The sequence below is a fragment of the Tinamus guttatus genome, unplaced genomic scaffold (genome assembly GCF_059628265.1).
Source record: "Tinamus guttatus ecotype Peru unplaced genomic scaffold, ASM5962826v1 Tinamus_guttatus_pri_ptg000134l, whole genome shotgun sequence".
Classification (NCBI taxonomy): Eukaryota; Metazoa; Chordata; class Aves; order Tinamiformes; family Tinamidae; genus Tinamus; species Tinamus guttatus.
The window spans coordinates 1,465,544-1,478,374 of NW_028288668.1; the positions used below are offsets into that span (position 1 = coordinate 1,465,544).

The 12,831-nt window shown below is 38.6% G+C and overlaps 1 long non-coding RNA gene across 1 annotated transcript in view; it reads left to right on the forward strand.

Annotated features, from left to right (window-relative positions):
* The first annotated feature begins 9,535 nt into the window (after window positions 1-9,535).
* LOC148595244 (uncharacterized) overlaps window positions 9,536-12,831 on the forward strand; it is a 33,679-nt gene continuing 30,383 nt past the window's right edge. The window contains exon 1 of the long non-coding RNA XR_015913208.1: window positions 9,536-9,621. This is a non-coding gene — a long non-coding RNA (uncharacterized LOC148595244). The remainder of the gene's footprint in view (window positions 9,622-12,831) is intronic.

The following is a 12,831-nucleotide window of genomic DNA, read 5'->3' on the forward strand; positions in this document are numbered from 1 at the left end:
ACTGTCCCATCTCCTTCGTGATGGACTCCCACTCTTTCTTCATTCGTACAAATACAGATTTTTTGTGAGTGATGGAATAGAAGAAATGCCAGTGTTACTGGAAAATTGGGATGGTGCATCAAAGGACATGATAAAGAGATCCTGATGGGATTCCCTTGAGACCTGCAGAAAATCATGCCTTTTTGAGTATTGTAAGAGCAGCATTTTGTCTTTTTCTAGCCAGATCCAGACAATGCAGCAGGACAAGAAAATAAAAACTCAGTAAAGTTACTCAATACAAATTTTTAACCCCTAAAATCAAACTTGCACAAAATCCTAGTAACACAAACGTAACCATATTGGATTAGACCAAATGTCCCGCTGTTCTGCTGTTCTGTCTCTGGAACCTGTTGCTTCACAAGAACATGGCTGAAATTCCACATTAAGCAGGTTTGGAATAATCTACCTTTATGAAGAATTCCCCCTTCTCCAACTTAACCTCCGTTAGTTAAAGGTGATCTATTAGGTATATGTCCAAGAACAAGGTATTTGGTGTATTTTCTGTTGCTGTTTATTTTTACCGTTAAAAAAATTGAATAAACTCATTACTAGCAGGCTGTTCTGGAGGATGATTTTATCTAAAGCAGCTGTTTCTCTTTTCTTTCTCAGGAGACCTAAACATCAGGAAAAAAAATCATTTTAAACAAATAAACAAATAAATAAACTTTAATCACAGCACTTGAAACAGAAATAGAGAAAAGAGCAAAACACAATCTCTTTATGATTTACTCTTTCCCCTGGCCCCCCACAGTTCTCATTAACACCTAAAAAATGGGAGAAAATGGTAGTCATTTCAGATTGCAAAACGGGGAATAAAACTTTATAGAATGTGTCCTGGTAGGATTAGTGCTCAGCTGGAAACTGAGAATGACACGTGGAGAATGCCATGGCATAACACAGATGACTAAGGGCCAAAACTGAGGAAGCTAAACAGAGATCCAGGACATGGAAAACAAAGGGAGAGCCCTGGGACTGAAGCAAGTGAATCTGTCTGTGTGCTGTAGTTGCTAATGCTCAGGCAGAAGCTGTTTGGAATAGCCAGCTCATAGAGGAGAGCAGAATAGTAGGCTACTAAAGCAGATAATATTGAAAGCTGGTTACCTGAAGTTAATCTAGAAGACAAATAAAGCATAAAGGATTTTTTTTGCAATATTATTTTTTAAGGTAATTCTTCTTCATAGTTAGTGTAGTGCATGTGTAATCTGCCAAAGCTAACTGTCCTGAAGACGTCTCTGATGACATTTCTTTCATTTGTAGTGCAGCCAGAGAGTAACTCTTAGTGGACTGGTTGCCTAACTGGCTCAACCTAAAAGAACTACAGGTTATTTTCAGAAGTCCTAAGTTCTACTCCAGTCCTTTTGCCTGATATTTTCTCTAGGTGACATGCTTGTTCAGGTTCTGACTACTTGAATGGTCAGAAACCTTAGAGGCACTTTGCCTTCTCCACTGACAGAAAACATGAGGGACTTGGGTGGAATTCAGGTTGGGTAAATCTAGCCCTGTGTCTCCATACTCATCCATCTCAGAGAGTCTCAAGTGGATATTTGTGCTATAGACAGCAGTGCAACGTAGCCTGTTGCCTATTAGGACCTGGAACTTGGACTGTCAGTACCTTTATGCATGACCACTGAATAAGCAATTTGATTACCTGTTGTGATTCTTTATGGGTCAGATGTGCATATATACACAAGTAGTAGAAATCAAGTAGTGGAACCACTACTTGAGGAACACTAATGAAGTTTTAGTAATGGCAATACTATAGGCAGCTAGAACAACGTCCCCTAAGAACAGAAGACTTACAGGTAGACTGAATTTTTTTCAGGCCCAATGTCTGGATTTAATTTAATTTTTATGCTGCTGTTAGAGAGAGCTTGGAGATTCTCTAAAGAATAAGCAAAGGTATTGTCCTTTTACACTCCCAGGAGCATAATCTTAAAAAATATCTTCACTGTTTTTCTTCTGGTTATAGCTTCCCATCACATTGTGTTACCCTGTATAGCGAGGACATCTGGGGGGGATTCAACCCTCTGGCTCCAAGTGAAATTGGTACTGGTTGTCTCTCGCCTTCCAGTCTTAAAAACACTTGACAATTTGACATTCTCACTGCTAAGTGGAACTGACAGAGGCTCATCAACAATAGGACATTGTTATCAGCCCTGGCAGAAATCATACCAACAGCCTTATGCGAAGTGATGACTTGCATTTACTTCCAGCAGGATAAATGCAATTGGGTGTCAAGTGTTCCCAGTGTATGACTAGGGAACAGTGAGGAAGTTACTTAAAGAACTTGTGTTCTTCCTGCTTCCAGCTCAGTCATCTTAGAAGTAGATTGCAAATTGCTTAAATCTTAAAATGCTGCAGAATAAATGTCTTGTTATTACACTGTAGTTTGATATGACTTGGAAAAAAAGCTAATATGCTCCAATGATTGTTTTCAGATGTTGGTCTTTATCAGGCCCAAGATGCTGGGCAAAAGATGAAGGCAAATTGTTAGTGCCACTGTGCTTGCCAATAATTCTTTCTTTCTTCCTTTCTTTCTTCCTTTCTTCTTCCCTTCTTCCTTTTTGTTGGAATCTGGTTGTATTAATGAGGCCGTTTGCACGATGCACACTGTACTGACCTTTCACGTCTAGGACAGGCATACGAATCCTGCCTCAGCCAGAGTGATGGAAAGCAGTTTGGATATGAAGGCAATAAAAGGTAAAGCTGAAATGAATTCTGACAAGTTGTAGCTGAATTCTTCTTGCACAGAAACAGCCATTCTTTCCCCCTATCCCTGCTGCCCTTCTCTTTTTAAATGGTTCAAAATTGGCTGTTTAATATTGGAGAGCTCCAGAACCTAAGACTGTCGGAAATGGAAGGGCTTTATTGATGCCAGCTGAAGGTGCTCTCATCAGGTGAATGGGGCTGTGTTGACAGCCCTTGAGTGTGAGAGTGAGTGACATTCAAGTCCTGCATCCAACAGTGACTTTGGAAAAAAAAGTGTATAAAGAAATTAACGGAAGAATTTCAAAAGGGTTAGGTTTCCATCCCTGTCATCTTATTTCATGATACTCACTTAATAAATAAAGAGATAGATTAAATATTTTCCTCTCACTACCCTGTCATTGTGCAGACCTGTTGACAAAAATGAGTAATGTGACATATGCCTAGAAAATACTGAATGAAAGCGGGGCCCACTGCACTTAAAAAGAATCATTATCGTACTGCATAAAATAAAACACTGTAAAAACCTTACTGTAGCTAGGGAAGGATTTACCTCTTCCTCTCACTTAGCAGGAGGTTTTGTTGTTGCTACTTTCAAGTCCTTGCTCACAACACATTTTTTATATAAGGGTAGATTACAGGACATCTCAGTAAGAGGAAATAAGAGTCAAAAGACTCTCTCAAGGAAGAAATCATCCACTTATTGCTTCTTTGAATATAAATAGCAAAGGCAGTGGAAAGGAAAGAAGGGATTGGGCCTTCTTTCCACATTTGTTTTTTCCCATGGCTATTAATCCCACTGGAGTCGTACAGACTGGGGACCTGCTTAGGCTGACTCTGCAGTCTTGGAAATTCAGAACCAGTAGGTTCTTCTTTTTGTCAGCATCTATCAGAAGAAGCTCCAGCTCTGCAAACCCAAATAAACAGCCGAAGGAGCACTTTTTTTTTTTTTTTTTTTTTTTGAGCTGTATGGTGCTGTAGGAAACACCTGCACAGGGCTCTGGTCTCTTTCTACCCAGCTGACTTTTCTCAACTGTGCACTGGCTTGGGGTCAGCCCTTGCAAGCAGGTGTTTTCCCTCAGAATAGCTTTCTTGTCTGAATCCAAGTGGATCACAAGGGCCGAACTTCACTGCAGGAGGTCACAGGTCAAACACGGCAGCACGGGGTCCCCTGGGTACTGTGCTTACCAGGTGTTTAATATTATCAGAGGTTATTTGCTGAAACCGTGATAGAGTGTTCTCAGCGATTCAAAATAAATTTAACGAGAACAGTTTTAAAAGCCCCCACATTAGAGGATGTCTGTTCAATGGACAGAGAGGTTAAAGTTAATTCAATCAGGCATGTGTACTTTCTCCAAAAAGGAACATATGCACTCAGCAGCTTGGCCCCATTTGTTGCAATTTTGGGTCTCATTTCCATTTGCAAGAAAGATAACTACTTGCATATGGAAGCAATAAATAAGAGAAGTCATTAAAATTTCTCTAATTTAGGGAGAGAGAGAAAAAAAAAAACTTAACGAAGTAATATCTTTGCCAGGGCAGACAGAAATGTAAATTAGAGATTGGAAGGAAACCTATTAAAGGAATTGCTATGTTACTAGTCTGTTTTAATCTAATGAATTTATGAATTGCCACTTGTTAGGTCACAGACTTTGTTAATTTCCTACGTGTTTAGTTAAACAGCAAACGTGTGGGACAGGAGGCATTGGTGAAGGGAAAATGCTTTCGAACAATGAACCTTAAATATTTTTGTCCAATGTGCTAAGGCTATTAACTTAAAAATTTTGAATAAAATCAGCTAAATTTAGAAAATCCAAGAGGGGAAATATCGGGCTGCACAGCAATGAAACAGGATAATACATATTTCTATAATTTATTTTATGCTTAGTTGTGTCACTTTCATGAATTTATACCCTTCACGGATTAAAAAGTTGTGATATTGTGGAGGCCCGCATGATATTTACTAAAGAATTTTATTAAAAAGGAAAAAAATCTAAGACAACTGTCAATGGTGCCAATTTGCTAGTTACATGTCCATGGGCAATAATGTCAAAAATTATAGGTAATCCAGTCGACTTTCTTTGCTCCAAAGCCTGAAGAAAAAGAATTAATTCTCTCTTTTCCTATGCATGACAGAAGTAACAAATGTTGCATCTTATTGCCTCTTATTGCTGATTAGGAGCATGCCAGCTGCTGCTGAAGTACTTTAGAAAATGTTCATCTGTGAACTCACTTTTATGAATGTCAAAGTGGGATTCTAAAATGTCTCTGTGTCCAAAGGTAGGATTTTTCTCTTTGAAAAGCCAGACTTTATTACTGAGGATGTGGCAGAGGAGAGTGAGCACAAAAAATGAAAGAACAAGCAAAGAAAATAAAGTCTATTTTAATTTCATGCAAGTATTCAACAATGGTTGGGTAGTTGGTGCTCTCTACAGTATTTTATAGCCCTGGGCTATCAAGTAAGCTAAAAAAGGTAATGGACAGCCTTCATTTGTCATGCCGTGCAGGCCTATCTGTGGTATCCTACTCTGGCATACAATGAACAAATGGTGCCAATTCAGTGGCTATTGGTAGTACTTGATCTAAGGATAACAATTTTAACAACTGCATCTGCAATTAGCAGAATACTTCATGATCACAAGAATAAGTCACTTCCATCAAACTGCTAACATCAAACCAGATAATTATGATTTTCCTTTATTTATGCAGGCAAACAGATTTTAAAAGTAATCTCTGAATGGGCGGAATTCTTAGGTGTTAATGTAAAATGTTTCAGTAGCAACTTCTGGGGACACAAAATGGTGACTTTCTTTCTTTCTTTCTTTCTTTCTTTCTTTCTTTCTTTCTTTCTTTCTTTCTTTCTTTCTTTCTTTCTTTCTTTCTTTCTTTCTTTCTTTCTTTCTTTCTTTCTTTCTTTCTTTCTTTCTTTCTTTCTTTCTTTCCTTCTTTCCTTCTTTCCTTCTTTCCTTCTTTCCTTCTTGCTTTCTTGCTTTCTCGCTTTCTTCAGAGGAGATAGTTGCAATAGTATTCCTTCTGAATGAACCAGTTAGTAGAGATACAAAATAAGAGGTACACACAGGTACACTTGCAAATTGCAACTAAACTCTGACGAGTTTCAGTAAACTCCCCATTGCACTTTGCTTCAATGTAAATTTGTGGTTCTGCATGATGCTTCTGGCTCCACTTTACTCTCAAGTAAAAAAATACCAAAACAAAGGCCGTTTTTGTTGCGTATCTGGCATAAAAGGAAACTAATGGGAAGCTAGCTAAAAAATCTGTTCTCAGGAGGCCCATGTCTGCATTCTTGAGGGTTCAGATAGTTTGGATAAACTTTGTATAAGTATTGGAACGTTTTGGTAGGTCTCCAAGTTGAACCTCTGAACTTTCTGAGGCTCATAGGCGTCTAGCCACTTTTGTGCTGCTGTGGGGTTGGGCTCCGTTTGCTTTCTTATGCCCTTGACATTGGAAGTATTTACCAGGTAGTTTTTTGGGTTTCACTGGCCGCTACAAGAGAAAAGTATTTGCTAGCTTGAATTAGATTCATCAGTGAAGAATGAAATAAGAGCTGATTTGTGGTTCAGATACAGGCCTAGGCTTGAGATCTAGACTGTGTTCCAGGTCTTGCTACGTACTGTATGTGATTTAAATAAATCACTCTAAACCCTAGGGCTGTGTTACAAGAATAAACCTGTTATTTGTCACATCACATGGAACTGAGCGCATCAGAAAGCCTAGAAATCTACTAAGTAATTCCAGAAGATCGAGTAGAATAGTGTGGTTTTAGTTGGCTAGTCCCAGGTAAAATCCATGAAGGAAATTTTTAGGAAGCCTAATGGACTTCAGTTACTAATTTGTTTGGTGCTCAGTAATATTTAAAACAGCTTGAATTTTAAACCACATGAAAAATATGCCACCCTGCTGTTCCCACAGGCGTGAGCCAACAGCTCAAGAAACTACACTACCTCCTGTGCCAGTAATACATTTATTATTTATGTTTTCAATTACATTTCCAGGCCAACCTCCATGTGTAAAACTGAAAAATTTAAGCATACACCCCCAAAGAATTATCCACGTTTTTCTTATAAGAGGCACTTATTCTTTGAAAAGGACACCATTCCCCTTGACCTAAGTGGCATAATTCCGAGTAAAATTTATCTGAGGAGGATTAGATCTGGGAGTCTTTTTCTCCTCCTCAAAATGAATATGCTCAAGGAAAAAGCTTGTGAAAGTGTCAGATCCTCAGCTGGTGCTGCAGTGGTTATTGAGAAGCTTAGGGCATATGACCATTAACACCAGCGGAGGAGCCAGTGCAGTATCCTGGAAATGAACTAAATCAGACTGTGTTTAAATAAGAAAAGATCCTTAGAATAGCAGCCTTTGTTAAAATATTGTAGGCTTTGATGACACTGCAAGATTTCAGTGACCAAATACTGGAAATTGGATGTCCAACTCACTCTTGTAACTTTGAAGCCATCATTTACATCATCTAAATATAAATACTTACTTTCTTTGTCCTGGACGATTTTAAGTCAGATGATTTCTGATGCAGCTGGGCCAAAGGCACAACTTAAAAGCCTTTGTGGTCTTTCATGTCATGTCCTAAAAAACATTTGTCGAATATTGTGAAAGCTATTAGAATATCTTGCTTTTTCTCATTTGGACTTCAGGATGAGAGTGCCCCTCCAGCATTTAAGTTTTAAAGGTCAGATCCATCTATTGTAAGTACGAAGCAGTTTAATGCATTAGATGGATTTCAGACACAGAGCTTAGCAAGCCCGTTATTCATCACCTATCCTCCTACACTGAAAGTGACATATTTTCCATACATTTAATATAGGAAAACATGTGTTGCACATATGCTAAAGTACATGTGACATTATGCAGATGCATTTAAAATATTGTAAGATTACCTTGTGTTTCTGTTATGCTTTAATGTATTTCATAGCATAGTGCAGATTATAAAATGTATGAACATATCACAATTCCACTGTCATGCTATATGTTTTAAGCAACACGAACATTGAGTACTTTTGTAGTATTTTATGTGTGTATTCTAACTGATCGTGTCTTTTTCATTTGTTGCCTCTCCACTACCCTACAAAAGATATGAGGGTTATATATCTTTTTTCCATATGGATGATTGCTAATCTAATACAAGGTTTCTGTGATCCAATACATTAGCCTTAGTACAGGAAAAGGAGTAAGAAAAACATTGTGAGGCTGGTTGTGTAGGAAAGGTAAGGGAAAGGAGAAATTCCTTTTCACATATTTCTGATGAAGTAGTAAATGAAAATTCCTTTGGAGGTTTGCTTGAATCAGTACTGTTTGCAGAGCTATAGACACTTGCTATCTGCTTGATTTCTTACTTAAGCATAGCTTTTACAAACAGGGACATTGTGAATTCACTGTAAGCCATTGTAAAGATTCCAAGAAACAGTTAAAATAATTTGAAAAAAAAATACTGATGTGAATAATAGTGTTTTGAACTTAGTGAAAAGAGGAGTATGGAGAGATAGAGAGGGAGAATAATTATTTCAAATCTGAGAGAGACACTTTCAACAGTAGATAGATACTGAGAAAAAAATTTGTCCTGTTTTCCTTTAAGCTGCTACCTGAAATGAATATTTCCAAAATAAGATCCAAAATTTGATTTCATTCATTCATCTATTGTGCCCTTTGTACTTCAGTACTTTAGTACTGTGTACCATGAATAGCGGTTTTCATTGGTTCCAATAGATATCCCCCAGTTTCAGGTAGATATCTTGAAAATCCTAGGGTGTCTTGTACGGTGTCCAGGAACAACATATAGGCACTCAAATCCTGTTCCCCAGAAATGCTCTGATGAGTCACTGAGCTTTAAAGTTAAAATTTAAATTGGCCTCCAGAAGGGAATTTGTTTTGAAACTTCCATGTACAATACTAGAGCTCACCCTAAATTGGACTCCTATTTCTCATAATTTGAATAAACTTCTAAATTGCTTTCACAGAAACTTAGGTATTTTGTGCCAAGTAAGGTGCCTTAGAATACTGAAATATCTACAAGAAGTGGAAAGTGGTGACATGGGACAACTGGGAGATCCATGCAATCCTGGAGTGGCGACTGGTGTGTACATCAGGAGGAATACCCAATACAAACAACTATGTCAGCAACTATGTCCAGGTGGATTGAATAAACAATCTAATGAGCACTACTGAGCGCTACAGATTATATAGTTAATCCTCATTGGCTATAACGGAAGTATAGACACCTACCTTATTTGGAGACACCAGCATTTAGATATCTATGCTTTTAAATGGAATACCACTCAATGCCCCATCCCTTTCTCCTCTGCTGTGAAACTCCTTGTGCTGCAGAAATTTGCTCATGAGGTTCAGTCCTGAAAAATATTGCCAATCTGGCCATGATCAAAAAAATAATTAAGTGCAAACTCGGGTTTAAGTGTCTGAAATCACTAGGAATGTTCAGCACCTTTCAGGAGTGGGTCAGTAAAGTCTTCTTTCATTTGTAAAGTGCCAGGCCTATCTTCTATGTCACGTAACTGAGATATGACAAAAATAATTTTATGTGAGCAGAGCTGGTTCAGAGACTAAAAACTGGAGTTTAATTCAAGAAAACTTATTTTCCATCTTCAGTCACTGAAAGAGGAGTTTCTGATGGTCTGGGACAGATCATGAGTAAATTGCCTCCAACACACTGAGAAGCTCTACTGACTTGTTTTTTCTTTATACATACAAGAGCCCTGGAACAGGCTATCCAGAGAGCCTGTGGGGTTTCCTTCTCTGGAGATCTTCCAAACCCACCTGGATGCCACCCTGTGCCACATGCTCTAGGTGTCCCTGCTGGAGCAGGGGGGTTGGACTAGATGATCTCTAGAGGTCCCTTCCAATCTCAGCCATTCTGTGACTCTGCAAGTCTGTAACTTCCAGTGTTATTTTATGTTTACATTCCAGTGTTGCATAATAACATTAATATCCTTCTCAGCATTTTCTTTCCTTCATCATTCATGCAATAAAGAATTGCATAAAGATTGCTGTACAGTATTTATGTATCTTTCCCTGGACCCATTTGTTCCCAGTTGATTTCACAAGCATATATAATGACGCATTTATTAGCTTTGGAATCTCCTTATTTGCATGGACTACTTGTATCAATATCATTAGCCTTGAACAACTCCAATAGTCCTGTTTATGACTATGAGCTTTTAACTTATAAGCTCAATCAATTCTTATCAATGTTCAACTGTCAGGTTTCCAGTCATTTCTAATTAGAGTCTCGCATCAAAGAAAAAGACATAACAACAGAAAAAAACACAACAGCAATGGCATGATCTTGCTGGCCAGTTTCTTCTTTATCACATACTCAGATAAGCATTGCAGTGTCATTTGAACTTGAACATTATATGATGTCTGAAATGCTTCTAAATTTGAATTACATATCTGAAAATTATTAATGACATTCTTGGCATTCCATTAATGTTATTTATTATTTATCGTGTGTGAGACGGAACTGCCTAGAGGCCTTTCCAAAGGATCAAGGCACTATAGAGCTAATCTTTTGCTAGGCACATCAATCCAGATGGATGAGCAAATGCAAGAGCACATGGCAAACAGCAAAACTTGTTTGTCAGCTCAGAATTCTAGTCTACAAAATGCAGTTATTGTGCAGACTCAGTGGTAGAGTTAGTACTGGTAGCTTGGGTGGTTGTCACAGCTGAAGGGACAAACACTGAAAAAAAATCAGTCTGTTTTCAGACTTATTTATTATCAACTACTTCATCTGGTCCGAATATTCAGGTTTCCTAAAGGCAAGTCAGGATAGGAGGGAGTACCTCGTTCCCTTCTAAACCCATGGTATGGGATCAGAGGGTGACTGAGGAGTACACCCAGCCTGGGAAACAAGAAAGTGATCCCTTTTTGTATATTATCATCTTAAAGTTCCTTTAACTCTGATGAATTGGGATATTAGTCCTTGCACTGTATTATGCTCATTATGTGTATAAAGAGGTAGAATTCTGTTCCAAATTATTCAGTCACATTTTTTTAAATGACTTATACATTTACAGTGTAAAACTATGCTTCTTTTTGAAAGGAGCATCCCCACCCTGCAACTGTTTGAATTAAACAGTTCAATCAGTTTTCCACAAGTCTCTGGGTGACTGCTTACCCTTAAAAATGAAACAAGCTACATTTTGAAATGTAAAACATTTTGAAAAGAAAAGATAAAACTCATATTGTAGTGGTGGTACACTGCATATGCCCAGAATTAACATTGCAATAGCACATGACACTTACGGAAGAGAAGTTTTTCTGGTGCACTTTGCTCTGGTCCTCCTTCTTAAGACTAGTTCTGTTCAGTGCCATCATTTCTGTCTCTCCAGAGCTTATCTGTTTTTACCTGATTTATAAGAGCAGTATGTGGACGTTACACCAGAATATGAGATTGCATTTCTTAAACTTCAGGCCAGAATTTACTTGGTAACAGGAAAATATTATGTTTTTTCACAGATTTTCTATGACATAGATAGTTAAAATGACTTTTCAAGCCTCAATCATTACAAACTCCTATGTGCCATCTGTCATGTCTTCACCGAAATTTCTGCATCTTAATTCTCCTCCTCTATTTTCCTTCCTTTGCTTCATCATGAAGAAAAGGGCCTAGTGGTTAGGGCCTACTGAGGAGTTTGGAAGAACTGGGTTCAATGATTTGTTCTGTTACAAGTTCCTTGTGTGGGCCTGGGGCACTGATGCAATCCTTCTCAGACTTTTTTTCCTATGTATTTTATGGAGACATTTTTGGCTTCCTGTGGGGCTGTGTGACTTCATGAACTTGATACAGATAGGTGGTCTCTGCTTTTCTTTTCCTGGCTCCATGTCAGCTTTTTAGCTATATCTGCTCCATATGGTCAGGGCAGCATGTGGGTGATGAAGCACTTCAAGAGCTTGACCGTCTAAGCAGGGCTGCTGTGTGAGGCTCCTGCACAATCACAGTGCTTTATTAACCACAACAGTTTCTCCCTGTAGTTTGCTCATGCTCAAAGGGCTCCAAAAGCAGTTCAGAAAATGCAACTGAAATCAGGAAATTTCCAAACAGCAACAAGGCCCAATAGCCAAATAAAATAAATGAGCTGGCCTAGGAAATCCATGTAACTTGCCACCCAACAACACTAAACCAACCATACTACACACGACTAGAAAGGAAACAAAGGAGCCTTTTAATTATTTACAGTAGGCTTATTGTGGCTAAGTAAACATTGGCCAAGGGCTTATAAAGGCAACTTCAGTGAAGTGGGCTTATGCAGTCATACATTGCCTGTACACTTCACACACATCTTTTTTTAGTGGATTCCAATATAGCATAGATAAAATATATCTCCCAACAGTAAGGATTATAGCTTGGGGGCTGGTTTTCCACTTATCAATTTTGCAAAATGTTATAATTTGATAATTAAGTTGATCATCAGCTTTCTTCTTAAAGAGAGTAATCTGGCAGCTTTAGGACAGAAAAAAAATAAAGGTGTGCTGATGAAAGAAAACCTTCTGCAGTGGGGACACTGCAGCCTCACTGCACCCAGATGTTTCTCATATCTCCTGGTCCGTGCTCCCAGGTGGCTGCCCATATCATCTGGGCACACCGTTGGGTATTTGCCTCAGCTCAGGAACGACTTGAGGATTGCGCCTTGTCCTGAGACAAGGTGCAGGTAGGAGCTAATGTGTCTGGCATGCTGTGTGCACCAGCCTGTGGAACGATGGGAGAGACCTGTATGTGGGCCTGGTGGAGCTTGGAGAGAGACCAAGTGAGGAGCCAGCACCTAAGAGTAGCTGGGCTCTGCCATGCGATGGGAAGACAGAGCTACACATCCAAGTATGTTTAGTTCTGTTTGATTATTGATTGAGACAAGCCCAAATCGATGCGGCAATCCTGTTCAGAAGTCTATATCTAATACACAGGTTGCTGTAAACAAGCGAGGGAAATAGGAATTTCAAATGCAAATACTCTTAAAATCAAAACAAAATGAACAACAACAACAACAAAAACGCAGTGAAATAAAAGCCTATGAAGATTTGCATGCAGTGGAACTGATGGGC